The sequence below is a fragment of the Marmota flaviventris genome, chromosome 2 (genome assembly GCF_047511675.1).
Source record: "Marmota flaviventris isolate mMarFla1 chromosome 2, mMarFla1.hap1, whole genome shotgun sequence".
NCBI classification, from domain to species: domain Eukaryota; kingdom Metazoa; phylum Chordata; class Mammalia; order Rodentia; family Sciuridae; genus Marmota; species Marmota flaviventris.
The window spans coordinates 122,085,896-122,103,052 of NC_092499.1; the positions used below are offsets into that span (position 1 = coordinate 122,085,896).

General features: G+C 37.0%; 1 protein-coding gene across 30 annotated transcripts in view; it reads left to right on the top strand.

The window, feature by feature from the left end:
- Nrg4 (neuregulin 4) overlaps window positions 1-17,157 on the top strand; it is a 191,387-nt gene that overhangs the window by 44,603 nt on the left and 129,627 nt on the right. The window contains exons 5-6 of one of the 30 annotated variants that reach the window (XM_071608524.1): window positions 11,531-11,647; window positions 12,522-12,582. The exons of 28 other annotated variants lie outside the window; for them this stretch is intronic. The gene's annotated coding sequence lies outside the window, so the exon portion shown is untranslated. The remainder of the gene's footprint in view (window positions 1-11,530; window positions 11,648-12,521; window positions 12,583-17,157) is intronic. One more of the 30 variants, XM_071608523.1, reaches the window with a different exon arrangement.

The window sequence follows — 17,157 nt, forward strand, 5'->3', positions numbered from 1 at the left end:
GAAGAAGTGTTTCTGAGGCCCAGGCCTTAGGGACCAGGGAACAGCTATAATTTGGGACCCAGAACCAGTAGACCACAGTGGCAGCTCCCACTTCAGGATGAGGTACTCTGCAGTTGAGACTCTGGATCCTGGGGTAGTGAGATACAGCAGTAGCCCAGCTGTGTGAGGCTTGGTACAGCAGTAGCAAGGACCAAGGAATGGCAATATGTCTGGGGGTACAGGAAAATAGCACAGCAATGACTTCACTTCCCACAGAGGGAAGTGTCTCAGCAGCTTGGTCTGTTAGGGGCTAGTCTAGTTCTGGCTAGTATGGAAGAACATCATACTAGTTCAGCCAAGATTCTGATTCCCTGGCATGTGAGGAACCATATCTCCTTGGCCTCAGAAAGTGTGACTACATGGGTCTATGGAACCTCTGGATACTTGCGATTGAGACCCTGCATTAGCTATTATGCTGAAAGATGAAGCTGCTTCTGTGCCAGAGGCTTGGAGTTCATAGGGGATGGCTGCTGCCTCACTTGTGACACAAGGGAGTATGTCTGCTCCACATGCAGGTGGCTTGAGATTCCTGGCTAGTGGTGTGCTGCCTCAGCTTTGGCACTAGGGATATGACTACTCTAGTAGTCTGAGACTCTGGCTCTTTAGGGATGGGTACCACTTCAGCTCAGCCATAGGGGCACAGTGCATCAGTGAACTGGGAGAGGAGGATGGAGCAATTCTGGTGTAGCTTGCCCTAGGGGCAATAGCTCTGTTTAGGGATCATGTGCTATCTGGTGGGAGTGGTTCCGTGGAACCTCAGGATGAAGAGGTGCAATGGCTATTTTCACTTGGAGCAGGACACAGTCTAGGAGTATCTCTGTTTCCCAGATGGTGAAACTCAGAAGCAGTGCAGGAAGTTGAGCATAGTATCAGTGCCTTCTCTGGAAGCAGCTCAGAATGTGGCCTCAGGGAAACTCCCACAGTAGTGAAGACACTTGATGTCTGTGGTGGTGATGGGGCTGTTGGGGTCCTTTGCCTTGCCTTTTCTGCTGCAGGTTGAAATCCCACCTAGTTTGTGGCTGACTCTGACTGGGGGAATGGGTTGGTAGAGGCAAAGCGTGTTTCTTCCCTTCTATATATGGCTATCCTGGGTTTCTGTGCTCTGCAAGATTTCTGCTACATCTTTGCTATTCTCCACTGCTTTCCTTTAGTTATTTTGGTTGAAATGTAGTTTATTGATTGCTTTGGGGTTTTTGTTGGAGGCAAGAATTGTAGGAGTGTCTGGTCCCCCATCTTGCTGACGTGCGCCCCAATGTGAATTCTTCACTTACCAAAGTTTAATGTTAATCAGTACTTTCCCTCTCCTCCCAGAAAACAAAAGGACCTTTGGACTCATTTCATCTATCCCTTCCAGCTTTTGTATTTTTGTTTTCAGATATTTAATGCTATGTGTATGTTAATTAAACCCAAAGGATAGTATCATTTTTATATAGTGCTCAGTTAAATATACCACGACATTTACTGTTGGTTTTTGTTTTTGTTTTGTTTTGTTTTGTTTTTTGCCTTCACTTCTTTTTACATCTTAAACTTTTTAGCTAGGATCATTTTCCTTTATTCTAGTTATCATTTAGAGTTTACTTTAATGAAGCAATTTTAGCTCAACCTCTTTTTTTCAGTTTCAGTTTATCCCCAAAGTTAAATTTTTGAAAAGTAAATCTGCTATGAACATTTGTGTATTAATCTTTGAACATATATTTTCATTTCTTCTAGGTAGTTTGCTAGGAGGAGAATTGCTGCATTGTATGACAAATATATGTTTAAATTTTTAAGAAACTGCCACACTTTTCCAAAGTGGCTGTATCAGCTTACATTTCTGTTAGTAGTAGCAAGCTCTTAGTTTCTGTATATCCTTGCCAACATTGTATTATCAGTATTTTTTATTATATCTGTTCTAATAGGTATGTAGTGGTGTGTTATTAGCGTTTTAATTTCAGTTCCCCTAATAATGAATGATTTTGAACATCTTTTCATGGGTTTACTAGTCATTTATTTATCTTCTTTGGTGGAAGAGATTACAGGTGTGCACCACTGTGCCCAGCTAGATATAAACCTAGTGCTTTTAAGTGTAAACTAAACGTTGACTCTAGGAGGTCTTCATCATCTCTAGGTGCTTCATCCATGAGTTTTTATTGGTATAATTTAGGGTCCCCAAGAAAGAATATAGAAATTGCCCTTTAAAGTTGCAAATATCTCTAGCCCTCTTATAAGTTGAGGATTAATCATGCCTTGAAGAAAGAGGGGGAAAAAAAAGAGAATGTCTTAAAAAAGATAACTCTCTTCTTCAAATTCGCCTGCTTTTCAATTTTTTTCCTTTTTTTAAAAAATATGCTTTATTTTTTTAAGAGAGAGAGAGAGAATTTTTTAATATTTATTTTTTAGTTTTCAGTGGACACAACATCTTTAGTTTATTTTTATGTGGTGTGGAGGATCGAACCCAGTGCCCCGTGCATGCCAGGCTAGCGTGCTACCACTTGAGCCGCATCCCCAGCCCAAAAAAATATGCTTTATTTTTAAGAGCAGTTTTAGGTTCACAGCAAAATTGGCTGGAAAATACAGAGTTCCTATAAATCTCCTGCCTCTGCATATTCACATTCCTCCCCACAGCTACCAACATACCAACATCCCATTGACACATGATTATCCAAGTCCATAATTTACATTAGTATTCACCTTTGGCATTGTATATTCTATGGGTTTTTTCAAATGTATAATGACATTTGTCTCCCATTATAGTATCATAAAAAGACTTTTACTCTCCTAAATATCCTCTGTTCCACTTATTCATCCCTCCCTTCCCTTTAACCTATGGCAATCATTGATCATTTACTGTCTTTTTTTCTCACTAATTTGTCTTTTCTGATTGTAATCATACAGCCTATAGACTTTTCAGATTTCTTTTTTCATTTAGTAAAATGTATTTAAGGGTCTTCCCTGTCTTTTCATGGTTTAATAGTTTATTTCTTTTTACTGCTGAATAATATTCTATTGTCTGATGTTCCACATTACCTACTGAAGGACATCTTGATTGCTTCCATGTTTTGACAATTATAAATAAAGGTGCTATAAATATTTGGGTGCAGGTTTTTCTGTGGGAATAATTTTCCAACTCCTTTGGGTAAATACCAAGGAGTGCAATTACTGGGTTGTATGGGTGAGTATGTTTAATTTTGTAAGAAACTGCCAGGCTTGCATTCCCACTCTCAAGTGGAAATTCCTTTGGTCCTCCATCTTCCCCAGAATTGGCTGTTGCCAGGGTTTTGGATTTTGTCTATTTCTTTTTATTTTTTGAGAGAGATGAGAGAGAGAGAGAGAGAGAGAGAGAGAGAGAGAGAGAGAGAGAGAGAGAGAATATGAATGAATGAATGAGAATTCTTCCAATATTTATTCTTTTTAGTTTTCGGCAGACACAACATCTTTGTTTGTATGTGGTGCTGAGGATCGAACCCCGGCCGCACGCATGCCAGGCGAGTGCGCCACCGCTTGAGCCACCTCCCCAGCCCGATTTTGTCTATTTATAATAGGTCTATAGTGCAATCTCATTGTTTAAATTTTCCCTGATGACATATGCTGTGGAGCATCTTTTCAGGCACTTATTTTTCATTTGTCTATCTTTTTTTGATGATGTGTCTATTTGAATAAAGTCTTTTACTCATTTAAAAAAATTGGGTTGTTTCCTTATTATTGAGTTTTAAGAATTCTTTACACATTTTAGATAAATAGTTCTTTATCAGATGTGTCTGTGGTAAATATTTTCTCCTGGCTTGCCCTTTAAATGTTTTGCCTTTTCATTCTCTTGACAGTGTCTTTCTTAGAGCATAAATTTTAAATTTTAATGAAGTCCTGTTTATCATTATTATTCATGGGTTATGCTTTTGGTGTTACATCTAAAAATTCATCACCAAACTCAAGGTCATCTTGATTTTATCTTATGCTGTACTATAGAATTATTATTGTTGTGCATTTTACATTATGTCTGTGATGCATTTTCAGTGAATATTTATGAAGAATGTAAGGTCTGTGTCTAGGTTTTATTTTTTCTTTTCTTTTTGCATATGGAGGTCTAGTCATTCCTGCACTAGTTGTTGAAAGGACTGTCCTTGTCTTGTCTTTATTACTTTCTTGTAAGTTTTGAAGTTGGGAAGTTTCAATTCAATGATTTTATTTTTGTCTTTCACTATTGAGTTGTCTATTCTGGGTCTTTTGCCTCCATATAAAATTTAGAATTAGTTTGGTGATATCGGAAAAATAACTGGCTGGGAATTTTGATTGAGCTTGTGTTGAATCTTTAGATCAAGTTTGGAAGAACTGAGATCTTGATAATATTGAATCTTCCTTTGCATGTACATGGAATATCTCTGCATTAGTTCTTCCTTGATTTCTTTCATCATTTTTTTAACTTTTCATTACACACACACACACTTTTTATATTTTTACTTTTTATCATATACATATTTTGTTAGATTAATACCTGAGTATTTCATATTCTGGGGTGCTAATGTAAATGGTACTTTGTTTTTAATTTTATTTATTTTTTTATTGGTTGTTCAAAACATTAGAAAGCTCTTGACATATCATATTTCATACATTAGATTCAAGTTGGTTATGAACTCCCAATTTTACCCCAAATACAGATTGCAGAATCACATCTGTTACACATCCACATTTTTACATAATGCCCTATTAGTAACTACTGTATTCTGCTACCTTTCCTATCCTCTACTATCCCCCCTCCCCTCCCCTCCCATCTTCTCTCTCTACCCCATCTACTGTAATTCATTTCTCTCCTTGTTTATTTTCCCATTCCCCTCACAACCTCTTATATGTAATTTTGTATAACAATGAGGGTCTCCCTCCACTTCCATGCAATTTCCCTTTTCTCTCCCTTTCCCTCCCACCTCATGTATCTGTTTAATGTTAATCTTTTCTTCCTGCTCTTCCTCCCTGCTCTGTTCTTAGTTGCTCTCATTATATCAAAGAAGACATTTGTTATTTGTTTTTTAGGGATTGGCTAGCTCCACTAAGCATAATCTGATCTAGTGCCATCCATTTCCCTGCAAATTCCATGATTTTGTCATTTTTTAGTGCTGTGAAATACTCCATGGTGTATAAATGCCATATTTTTTTTTATCCATTCATCTATTTTTTTGTCACCACTTTTGCAATCTATTAGAATAAATTGAGAATAGTGATATGAATATACATTAAACCCCCAAATACAGTTCTGAAGAATACCCATCAAGAAATACCTTCTCTAACAACAGTTCAGTCATTACAGAAGACAGGTACAGCAACAAAAATCCAAGCAAGTCATTTATGCGTTCAAAAAACAACATGATGCATTAGCCAATTAAATCCTGAAAGCAGAAGAAACTTCTCACATATTTAATATTCAAGTAAAAAACATCTCACAGAAAAAGAATATTGGGAAATGGAGATTTTCTATTTCCTTAGAATATACAGTTGAAACCAAACAGAAGGGGGTCTTTTAGCCAAAGTATTTGTGTCTGAAATGTGCAACTTCAACTTTTTATTCTTTTCCTTATAGATTTCAAGGTTTTGAAACAGAGCTTTTTTTTTTTTAATTTATTTTTTTTATTGGTTGTTCAAAACATTATAAAGCTATTGACATATCATATTTCATACATTAGATTCAAGTTGGTTATGAACTCCCAATTTTACCCCAAATACAGATTGCAGAATCACATCGGTTACACATCCACATTTTTACATAATGCCCTATTAGTAACTGTTGTATTCTGCTACCTTTCCTATCCTCTATTATCCCCCCTCCCTCCCCTCCCAACTTCTCTCTCTACCCCATCCACTGTAATTCATTTCTCTCCTTGTTTATTTTCCCATTCCCCTCACAACCTCTTATATGTAATTTTGTATAACAATGAGGGTCTCCCTCCATTACCATGCAATTTCCCTTTTCTCTCCTTTTCCATCCCATCTCATGTATCTGTTTAATGTTAATCTTTTCTTCCTGCTCTTCCTCCCTGCTCTGTTCTTAGTTGCTCTCATTATATCAAAGAAGACATTTGGTATTTGTTTTTTAGGGATTGGCTAGCTTCACTAAGCATAATCTGCTGTAATGCCATCCATTTCCCTGCAAATTCTATGATTTTGTCATTTTTTAATGCAGAGTAATACTCCATTGTGTATAAATGCCACATTTTTTATCCATTCATCTATTGAAGGGCATCTGGGTTGGTTCCACAGTCTAGCAATTGTGAATTGTGCTGCTATGAACATCGATGTGGCAGTATCCCTGTAGTACGCTCTTTTAAGGTCTTCAGGGAATAGTCCGAGAAGGGCAATAGCTGGGTCATATGGTGGTTCCATTCCCAGCTTTCCCAGGAATCTCCATACTGCTTTCCAAATTGGCCGCACCAGTTTGCAGTCCCACCAGCAATGTACAAGAGTACCCTTTTCCCCACATCCTCGCCAGCACTTGTTGTTGTTTGACTTTATAATGGTTGCCAATCTTACTGGAGTGAGATGGTATCTTAGGGTGGTTTTGATTTGCATTTCTCTGACTGCTAGAGATGGTGAGCATTTTTTCATGTACTTGTTGATTGATTGTATGTCCTCCTCTGAGAAGTGTCTGTTCAGGTCCTTGGCCCATTTGTTGATTGGGTTATTTGTTATCTTATTGTCTAATTTTTTGAGTTCTTTGTATACTCTGGATATTAGGGCTCTATCTGAAGTGTGAGGAGTAAAAATTTGTTCCCATAATGTAGGCTCCCTATTTACCTCTCTTATTTTTTCTCTTGCTGAGAAAAAACTTTTCAGTTTAAGTAAGTCCCATTTGTTGATTCTTGTTATTAACTCTTGTGCTATGGGTGTCCTATTAAGGAATTTGGAGCCCGACCCCACATTTTGTAGATCGGAGCCAACCTTTTCTTCTATCAGATGCAGAGTCTCTGATTTGATATCTAGCTCCTTGATCCACTTTGAGTTAACTTTTGTGCATGGCGAGAGGAGGGGATTCAGTTTCATTTTGTTGCATATGGATTTCCAGTTTTCCCAACACCATTTGTTGAAGATGCTATCCTTCCTCCATTGGATGCTTTTAGCGCCTTTATCAAATATAAGATAGTTGTAGCTTTGTGTATTAGTCTCTGTGTCCTCTATTCTGTACCATTGGTCCACCTGCCTGTTTTGGTACCAGTACCATGCTGTTTTTGTTACTATTGCTCTGTAATATAGTTTGAAATCTGGTATCGCTATACCGCCTGATTCATACTTCCTGCTTAGAATTGCTTTTGCTATTCTGGATCTTTTATTTTTCCATATGAATTTCATGATTGCTTTCTCTATTTCTACAAGAAATGCCGTTGGGATTTTGATTGGCATTGCATTAAACCTATAGAGAACTTTTGGTAATATCGCCATTTTGATGATGTTAGTTCTGCCTATCCATGAACAGGGTCTATTTTTCCATCTTCTAAGATCTTCTTCTACTTCTCTTTTTAGGGTTCTGTGGTTTTCATTGTATAAATCTTTCACCTCTTTTGTTAGGTTGATTCCCAAGTATTTTATTTTTTTTGAGGATATTGTGAATGGAGTGTTTTTCCTCATTTCCGTTTCAGAAGTTTTGTCGCTGATATACAGAAATGCCTTTGATTTATGCGTGTTGATTTTATATCCTGCCACTTTGCTGAATTCACTTATTAGTTCTAGTAGTTTTTTTGTAGACCCTTTTGGGTCTTCTAGGTATAGAATCATGTCATCTGCAAATTGTGATAATTTAAGTTCTTCTTTTCCTATTTTTATGCCTTTAATTTCTTTCGTCTGTCTAATTGCTCTGGCCAGTGTTTTGAGAACTATATTGAATAGAAGTGGTGATAGAGGGCATCCCTGTCTTGTTCCAGATTTTAGAGGGAATGCCTTCAATTTTTCTCCATTGAGAATGATGCTAGCCTGAGGCTTAGCATAGATAGCTTTTACAATGTCGAGGTAAGTTCCTGTTATCCCTAGTTTTTCTAATGTTTTGAACATAAAGGGATGCTGTACTTTGTCGAATGCTTTTTCTGCGTCTATCGAGATGATCATATGGTTCTTATCTTTAAGTCTATTGATGTGGTGAATAACATTTATTGATTTCCGTATATTGAACCATCCTTGCATCCCAGGGATGAATCCTACTTGATAATGGTGCACAATTTTTTTGATGTGCCTTTGTATCCGATTCGCCAGAATTTTATTGAGGATATTTGCATCTAGGTTCATCAGAGATATTGGTCTGTAGTTTTCTTTCTTTGAGGTATCTTTGTCTGGTTTCGGAATCAGGGTGATGTTGGCCTCATAGAATGAATTTGGCAGAGCTCCCTCTTTTTCTATTTTCTGAAATAACTTGAAAAGTATTGGTATTAATTCTTCTTTAAAGGTTTTGTAAAACTCCGCTGTATACCCATCCGGTCCTGGGCTTTTCTTAGTTGGTAGTCTTTTGATTGCTTCTTCTATTTCATCCATTGATATTGGTCTGTTTAAGTTGTGAGTATCCTCCTGACTCAGTCTGGGCAAATCATATGACTTAAGAAATTTATCAGTCTTCATTATCTTCTATTTTATTGGAATATAGGTTTTCAAAGTAATTTCTAATTGTCTTCTGTATTTCTGTAGCATCTGTTGTGATATTGCCTTTTTCATCCCATATGTTAGTAATTTGAGTTCTCCCTCTTCTTCTCTTCGTTAGCATGGCTAAGGGTCTGTCAATCTTATTTATTTTTTCAAAGAACCAACTTTTAGTTTTGTTAATTTTTTCAATAGTTTCTTTTGTTTCAATTTCATTGATTTCTGCTCTGATTTTAATTATTTCTTGCCTTCTGCTACATTTGCTGTTGTTTTGCTCTTCCTTTTCTAGGGCTTTGAGATGAAGTGTGAGCTCATTTATTTGTTGGTTTTTCCTTTTTTTGAGGAATGACCTCCAGGCGATGAATTTCCCTCTTAAAACTGCTTTCAGTGTGTCCCATCGATTCCGATATGTTGTGTCTGTATTTTCATTTATCTCTAAAAATTTTTTGACTTCCTCCTTTATGTCTTCTGTAACCCATTGATCATTCAGTAACATATTGTTCATTTTCCATGTGATGTAGGATTTTTCCTTCCTTCTTTTATCATTGATTTCCAGTTTCATTCCATCATGATCACATAAAATGCATAGTATTATCTCCACCCCTTTATATTTACTGAGGGTTGCCCTATGGTATAATATATGGTCTATTTTTGAGAAGGATCCATGTGCTGCTGAGTAAAAAGTATATCCACTTGATGATGATTGATATATTCTATATATGTCAGTTAAGTCTAGGTTGTTGATTGTGATATTGAGTTCTATAGTTTCTTTATTCAACTTTTGTTTGGAGGACCTGTCCAATGGTGAGAGAGGTGTGTTGAAGTCACCCATAATTATTGTGTTGTGGTCTATTTGATTCTTGAACTTGAGGAGAATTTGTTTTATGAACGTCGCAGCACCATTATTTGGTGCATAAATATTGATAATTGTTATGTCTTGTTGGTGAATGGTTCCTTTTAACAGTATATAATGTCCTTCCTTATCCCTTTTGATTAACTTAGTCTTGAAGTCGATTTTATTCGATATGAGGATGGCCACCCCTGCTTGCTTACGAGGACCGTGTGCGTGGTATATTTTTTCCCAACCTTTCACCTTCAGCCTGTGTATGTCTTTTCCAATCAGATGTGTCTCCTGGAGGCAGCATATTGTTGGATTTGTTTTTTAATCCATGTTACTAGCCTATGTCGCTTTATTGGAGAGTTTAAGCCATTAACGTTTAGAGTTACTATTGATATATGGTTTGTATTTCCAGCCATGTTTGATTATTTATCTTCTGGTTTTTTTTAATTTAGTTTGTTTCTCCATGATTAGCTTTCCCCCTGCCCTCTGTCTTTACAGAGGCACTTCCCACTGATGGTTTTGGTTATTGTTTTTCATTTCTTCCTCGTGTAATGTTTTGCTCAAGATGCTTTGCAATGCTGGTTTTCTGGCTGCAAATTCTTTTAGCTCTTGTTTATCATGAAAGATTTTTATTTCGTTGTCGTACCTGAAGCTTAATTTTGCTGGATACAGAATTCTTGGTTGGCATCCATTGTCTTTCAGTGTTTGAAATACCTTGTTCCAGGATCTTCTCGCTTTCAGCATCTGTGATGAAAAATCCGTTGTTAACCTTATTGGTTTACCCCTGAATGTAATCTGCCTCCTTTCTCTTGTAGCTTTTAATATTTTCTCTTTGTTCTGTATATTGGATATCTTCATAACAATGTGTCTTGGCGTTGGTCTACTGTGATTTTGTGTGCTCGGTGTCCTGTATGCATCTACAATTTGTATATCCGTTTCCTTTTTTATTTCTGGAAAGTTTTCTGTAATTATTTCATTCAGCAGGTTACTCATTCCCTTGGTTTGAATCTCTGTACCTTCCTCTATCCCGATGACTCGTAGGTTTGGTTTTTTTATGTTATCCCATATCTCTTGGATGTTTTTCTCGTGATTTTTTACCAGCCTTTCTGAGTTGGCTAGGCTCTTTTCAAGATGATATATTTTGTCTTCATTATCTTATGTTCTGGCTTCTACTTGTTCCACTCTGTTAGTGATACTCTCAATTGAGTTTTTAATTTGGTTTATCGTTTCCTTCATTTCTAGAATTATTGTTTGATTTTTTTTTATAATCTCTATCTCCTGATAAAGATGCTTAACTTCTTCTTTTATCTGTTTATGTAATTCATTTTCAATGTGTTCTTTCACTGTTTGGATTTGCTGTCTCGTATCCTCTTTAAGGTTCCATTCCATCTGTCTAAGGTATTCCTTGAGTTCTTTATATGACCATTTTTCTGCTGACTCTAGGTCCTCCTGAATATTTAGGCTGTCCTTCATTGTTTGTACTCCTTTTCTTCCTTGCTTGTTTATGCTGCTCATGTTACTTCTTGTTCTGTTTGACTGCTGAGTTACTGTTTACTCTTATAAATTTATTTGATGCTTGGGAGGAAAGATATTAGAAGGGAAAGGAAGAAGTCACTAAAGAGAATGAGAGTAGGCAGGTAGAATTCAAGGAAGGGGGAATAAGAAAATTGAAAAGAAATGAAAAGACAAAAGAAACAAAAAAAATAGAAAAGAAAGAAAGAAAAAAAAATTTTTTTTACAAAAATAATAATGATAATAAATAAATGAAAATTAAAATTTAAAAAAACAATAATAAAATAAAATAATTAAAAAAAATTAAAAACATTAAAAAAAGTTAAAGAACAACAACAACAAAAAATGAAAATGAAAGAAAAAGAAAAAAAAATAATAATAAATGCAGTCATAGAGTTCAATTAACTTCTCTTCCAGTAGGTGGAGCTGTGCCCACTGGGCCAAGCTTCTCCTCTCAATAGGTGGGAACCAATCACTATGCAGCAGCTCTTCCTCCCAGACTGGGCGGGTCTCCAATCCTGAGTGTCTAGGGCCTTCTCTTGTGTTTCCTCAAGCCAGGCCCCGCTCACCTGTGACGCTCACCACAATACTGGCTACACGCCAGGTCTGATGCTCCTGGGAGCCCTGTTTTCATGAACGCCTGGGCACACTCTCACTGTTTGCCTCCCTCAGACCGTAAGTTTGTAGAGCTTGGGGCTGAGAACCCCCAGCAAATTTGCTTGCCCCTCTGGTAGCCACGCCCCCGGTAGCTGGTGCAAGAGACCTCAGTTGTCAGCACTGGTGGGAGCGGTAGCCGGGAGTTCCGCGCCGCGAGTCCCGTGCCACTCCTGATTCCCTCGGTCTGGCTATCAGGCTCACAGGAGAGCTGGGAGGGGCCCTTACCGGAGAGCTGGGAGGGGCCCTTAAGGTTTGCCCGCTGTGTGGAGAGAGATGGCTAGGGGATTACACACCTGTTGCGCTGGTTTCAATGAAGTTATCTCCTCCGCCCGTGACATCAGTTCTCTGCCAAGGTGGTATCCCATGCAAATGGTGACCGTTGGTTCCCTTTGCTGGGTGACCAATGCAACGGGTGGGTCCTGACTGTCTCTCCCAATCCCCGTTTCAATCCTGTGGCCACTGCCTATGAAGGCTCGGTTGGCTTTTACCTCTGTAAGTTCAGAAGGGCCGACCAGTTATTTCAGTGGGATCACTAGTGCTGAGTCACGAGAAGCAGGCGAACCGGAGCTTGAATGCAGCCGATCCGGCCTCGGTGTGTGTGTTCTGAGGGGCCCAGACTGTTCGCCCCAGATCCACGTCAGCTCAGCATTGCCTAGTGATCCTGAGCAAACAGCATTTAAACAATTTACTGCTCCCTATGCCCGCGCAGCTGAAGAGGTCAGAGACTTGATCTCTCCGCGCCCGCCGCCATGTTGGATCTCCTTCTTATAACCTATAATCCCAGTTACTGTGGAAGCTGAGGCAGGAGGATCACAAGTTCAAGGTCAGCCTGGGTAATCTTGTGAGACCCTGTTTTTTTTTTTTTTTTTCTGTCCTGTGGATAAACCTCCAGAGCTACTTGGACCGAGGCAGCGATAAATCCACGCAAGCAACCTCCACGCTCACATGCTCTGGCAAGTCACAGTGTGTTTTTAATTTTAAATTCCATTTTTTCATTTGATAGCAAATAGGAAATTGACTTTTGTATATTAACTTTGTATCCTGCAAACTTGCTGTAGTTGCTTATTAGTTAAAGGAGTTTTTTTGTTTATTCCTTTGGAATATCTACATAGATAATCTTGCCATCTGTCAACAAAGGTCATTTTATTTCTTCCTTCTCAATTTCTTATCATTTGCTAGCACTTCCAGTATGATGCTGAAAAGGAGTGGTGATAGGGGATACCTTACCTGATTCCTGATCTTAGTGGGAAAGCTTCTAATTTCTCACCATTGAGTATTTTGGTAGCTATGGAGGTTTTTGTAGATGTTCTTTATAAGGTTGAGAAACTTTCCCTTTATTCTTAGTTTGCTGAATCTTTTTTGTGAATCTATGTTGGATTTTTATCAAATGCTTTTTCTGTATATATTGATATTATCGTGTGATTTTTTTTTACATTAGCCTGTTGATATCATGGATTACATTAGTTGATTTTAGAATGTTGAACCAGCCTTGTGTAGCAGGGATAAATCCCACTGGTTGTGATGTATAATTCACTATGCACATTATTTGTTTTTATTTGATAATATTTTATGGAGGGTTTTTGCATCTGTGCTCATGAGAGATATTGGTCTATTCCTTTTCTTGTCTGGTTTTTATATTATGGTAATCCTGTCTTCAAAGAATGAATTAGAAACTACTCCCTCTGCTTCTGTGTCCTGGAAGAGGTTATAGAGAATTGGTATCAATTCTTCCTTAAATGTTTGGTAGAAATCACCAATGAATGCATCTGGGCCTGGTGTTCTCTGTTTGGGAAGAATATTAATAATTGGTACATTTTTTAATACATAGCCCTATTCAGATTGTTTCTTATGTGAGTATTGATAAATTATGTCTTTCAAGAAATTGATCCATTTTACCTTGGTTGTGAAATTTGTGGGCATGGAGTTTTGAAAATACTCTTTTATAATCCCTTTATTATATTAAATGTATAATGATGTTCCCTCTTTCATTCTTAATATTGGTTAGTTTGTGTTTTTTGTTTTGTTCTTCACCTGATTAGAGACATAAATTATATTAACCTAAAAAACCCACTTTTTTCAAAGAATTAGCTTTTGTTGATTTTCTCTATTGATTTCCTATTTTAGATTTCATGGATATATATATATATATATATATATATATATATATATATATATGGCTTACTTTGATGTAGTTTTTTTTCCAGTTTCCTAAGGTGGAAGATTAGAAGATATTTCTTCTTTTCCTAATATGTTCACTTAATGCTATAAATTTCCCACTAAGCACTGATTTTACTGTGTCCCACAAATTTTGATAAGTTGCATTTTTTAAATGTAGCCCCCAATTTTTATAAATTTCCCTTTAAATTTCTTCTTTAACTCATGTTTTATGTAGAAGTATATTGTTTAAAAGAAAACCTACAGAAACTGTATAAACACAAGGATATCGAATAATACACTTTTGAATGATGAATGAGTGATAGAAGACTCAGGGAAGAAATTTTAAAATTCCTAGAATCGAACAAGATCGTGATACAACATACCAGAACCTCTGTGACACTATGAAGGCAATTCTAAGAGGAAAGTATAGCTACAAATGCCTACATAAGAAAATCAGAAAGATCCCAAATAAATAGCCATGAGGCATCTGAAGGTCCTTGAAAAACAAGAACAAACCAATTCTAAAACTGGAAAGAAGGAAATAATTAAGATCAGAGTTGAAATCAATGAAATTGAGAATTTTTAAAAACCCCACAAAGGATCAATGAAACAAAGATTTGGTTCTTTGAAAAAATAAACAAGACTGATAAACCCTTAGCCAAACTAACCAAAAGAATAAGAGAGATGACCCAAATGAGTAAATTAGAGATAAATCTCTAATTTAGATTAGAGAAACAGACATCATGAAAATTCAAAGGATCATTAAGAAGTACTTTGAAAACTTATACTCCAATAAATTGGAAAACCTAGAAGAAATGGATACATTTCTAGACACACATGACCTGCCAAAATCAAATCAAGAGGCCATAACCTAAACAAACCAGTAACTAGCAGTGAGAAGCAGTAAAGAAAAGCCTTCCTACAAATAAAAGACCAGAGCCAAATGGATTCTCAGCTAAATTCTCAGTCTTTCAAAGAAAAACTAATGTCACTGCTCCTCAGATTATTCCATGAAACAGAAAGGGATGGTGTCGCGACCCCTTGCCCGCAAGGAAGACGCAACTCAGGAATCTTCTTTCAGCAGTTTATTCAGGTCCTTGATATTTCTTCTTCCTCCTCTCGGATGCCCCTCCCAGCCTTAATAAAGCATCTCAAGCCCCAATGCAAAGCTGCCACGTGGAGCTTTCTCATAGGGTGATAAGGGATTACGTGCCAACTCTCCAAAAAAGGAGTTGTTTATCACAGGCCACAGTGGAAGCCGGCGCCATCTTCTAATGGCGGCCACGGTCTATAGGAACGGCTCACCACAGGATGGAGCACTCCAAATTCATTCTATGAAGCCAGTATCACTCTTGTACCAAGCCAGATAAGGATACATCAAGGAAAGAAAACCAGACCAATATTTCTGATGAACTTACATGCAAAAATCCTTAAATAAAATGTTAGCAATCCATATCCAACAACATATTAAGAAGATTGTATATCATGACCAAGTTGATTTTATCCCAGGGAGGCAAGAATGGTGTAATAATATACACAAATCAATAAATGTAATTCACTGCATAAATTGAATTAAGGGTAAAAATCACAGTCATCTTAACTGATACAGAGAAAACCTTTGACAAAATTCAGCACCCTTCATAATTAAAAAAATAAAAACACTGAAGAAACTAGGGATAGGAACCTACCTCAATATCATAAAGCTATATATGACAAAACCAAAGCCAGCATCATATTTAATGGAGAAAAACTAAAGCATTTTCTTTAAAATCTGGAACAAGACAAGGATGTCCACTTTCATCACTCCTATTCAGTATAGTTTTTGAAACCCTGCCTGAGCAATTAGGCAAGAGAAGTGATGAAAATAAAAGGGATAAAAATAGGAAAGGAAGAAGTCAAATTTTCATTGTTTGCAAATGATAGCAACTAAGACGATTCAAAGAACTTCAACAGAAGACTTCTAGAGGTAATAAATTCAGCAAAATAGCAGCCTAAAAAAATTAACATACAAAAATCAATAGCTTTTCTTCATACCAGTAATGAATCTGCTGAGAAATAAATCAGGAAAACAATCTCATTCATGGTAAACAAAAAATAGAATATTTAGGAATAAATCTAATCGTGGAGGTGAGAAACCTTTACAATGAAAATTATAGACCATTAAGGAAATTGAAGATATAAAAAAAGGAAAGACCACACATATCTGTGGATAGGCAGAATTAATATTAAGATGACCAGACTACTAAAAGCAGTATACAGATTCAGTGCAATCCCCATATAAAAATGAATAAATAAATAACATTCTTCAGAGAACTAGAAAAAAGTAGTCCAAAGTTTCATGTGGAAAAATGAAATACCCAAAATAGCCAAAGCAATTCTAAGTTAAAAAAAAAACAACAGTGCTGGAGACATTATAATACCTGACTTCAAATTTTACTGCAGAGCTATTATAACAAAAACTAAATGGTATTGGAATAAAAGCAGACACATAGACCATTAGTACAAAATAGAAGACACAAAGATGAATCTACATGTTTACAGTCCTCTGATCCTTGACAAAGGTGCCCAGATCATACACTGGAGAAAAGACTGCCTTTTAAGCAAATGATGCTAGGAAAACTGGTCATCAATATGTTATGGTTTCAATGTGAGGTATCCCCTGAAAGCTAATATGTGAGACAATGCAAGAAGGTTTAGAGGTGAAATGATTGTATTATGAGATCCTTAACCCAATCACTGAATTAATCCCCAAATGGGGATTAGCTGAGTGGTAACTGTAGGAAGATAAAGTGTGGCTGGATGAGGTGGATCCCTGGGGGCATGACTTTGGGATTTATATATTGTCCCTGTTGAGCAAAGTGCTATCTCTGCTTCCTGGCACCACATTTCTAGCTGCTTCCCTCTGCCACACCCTTTTGCCATGATTTTCTGTCTCACTTCAAGCCCCTGAGGAATGGAGCCAGCCATCTATAGACTGAGACCTTTGAAACCATGAGCCCCAAAGTAAATCTTTCCTCCTCTAGAATTATTCTTGTCAGGTTTTTTGATCACAGCAGCAAAAAAGCTAAATAATACACCATAAGTAGAAAAATGAGATTAGATCCTCCTTTCTCACCCTGTACATTTTAAGCAAACTTAAAATGATCAAAGACCTAGGAATTAGGCCAGAAACTATGCAACTCCTAGAAGAAAACATATAGTCAACACTTTTCTAACTCATAGTCACAAGCAATGACTTTCTCAATAGGACCCCTAAAGCTCAGGAAATAACGCCAAGAATTAAAAAAAAGGGGATGACATCAAATTAAAAAGCTTCTGCAGAGCAAAAGAAACAATTAGGAATGTGAAGAGAGAACCTGCAGAATGGGAGA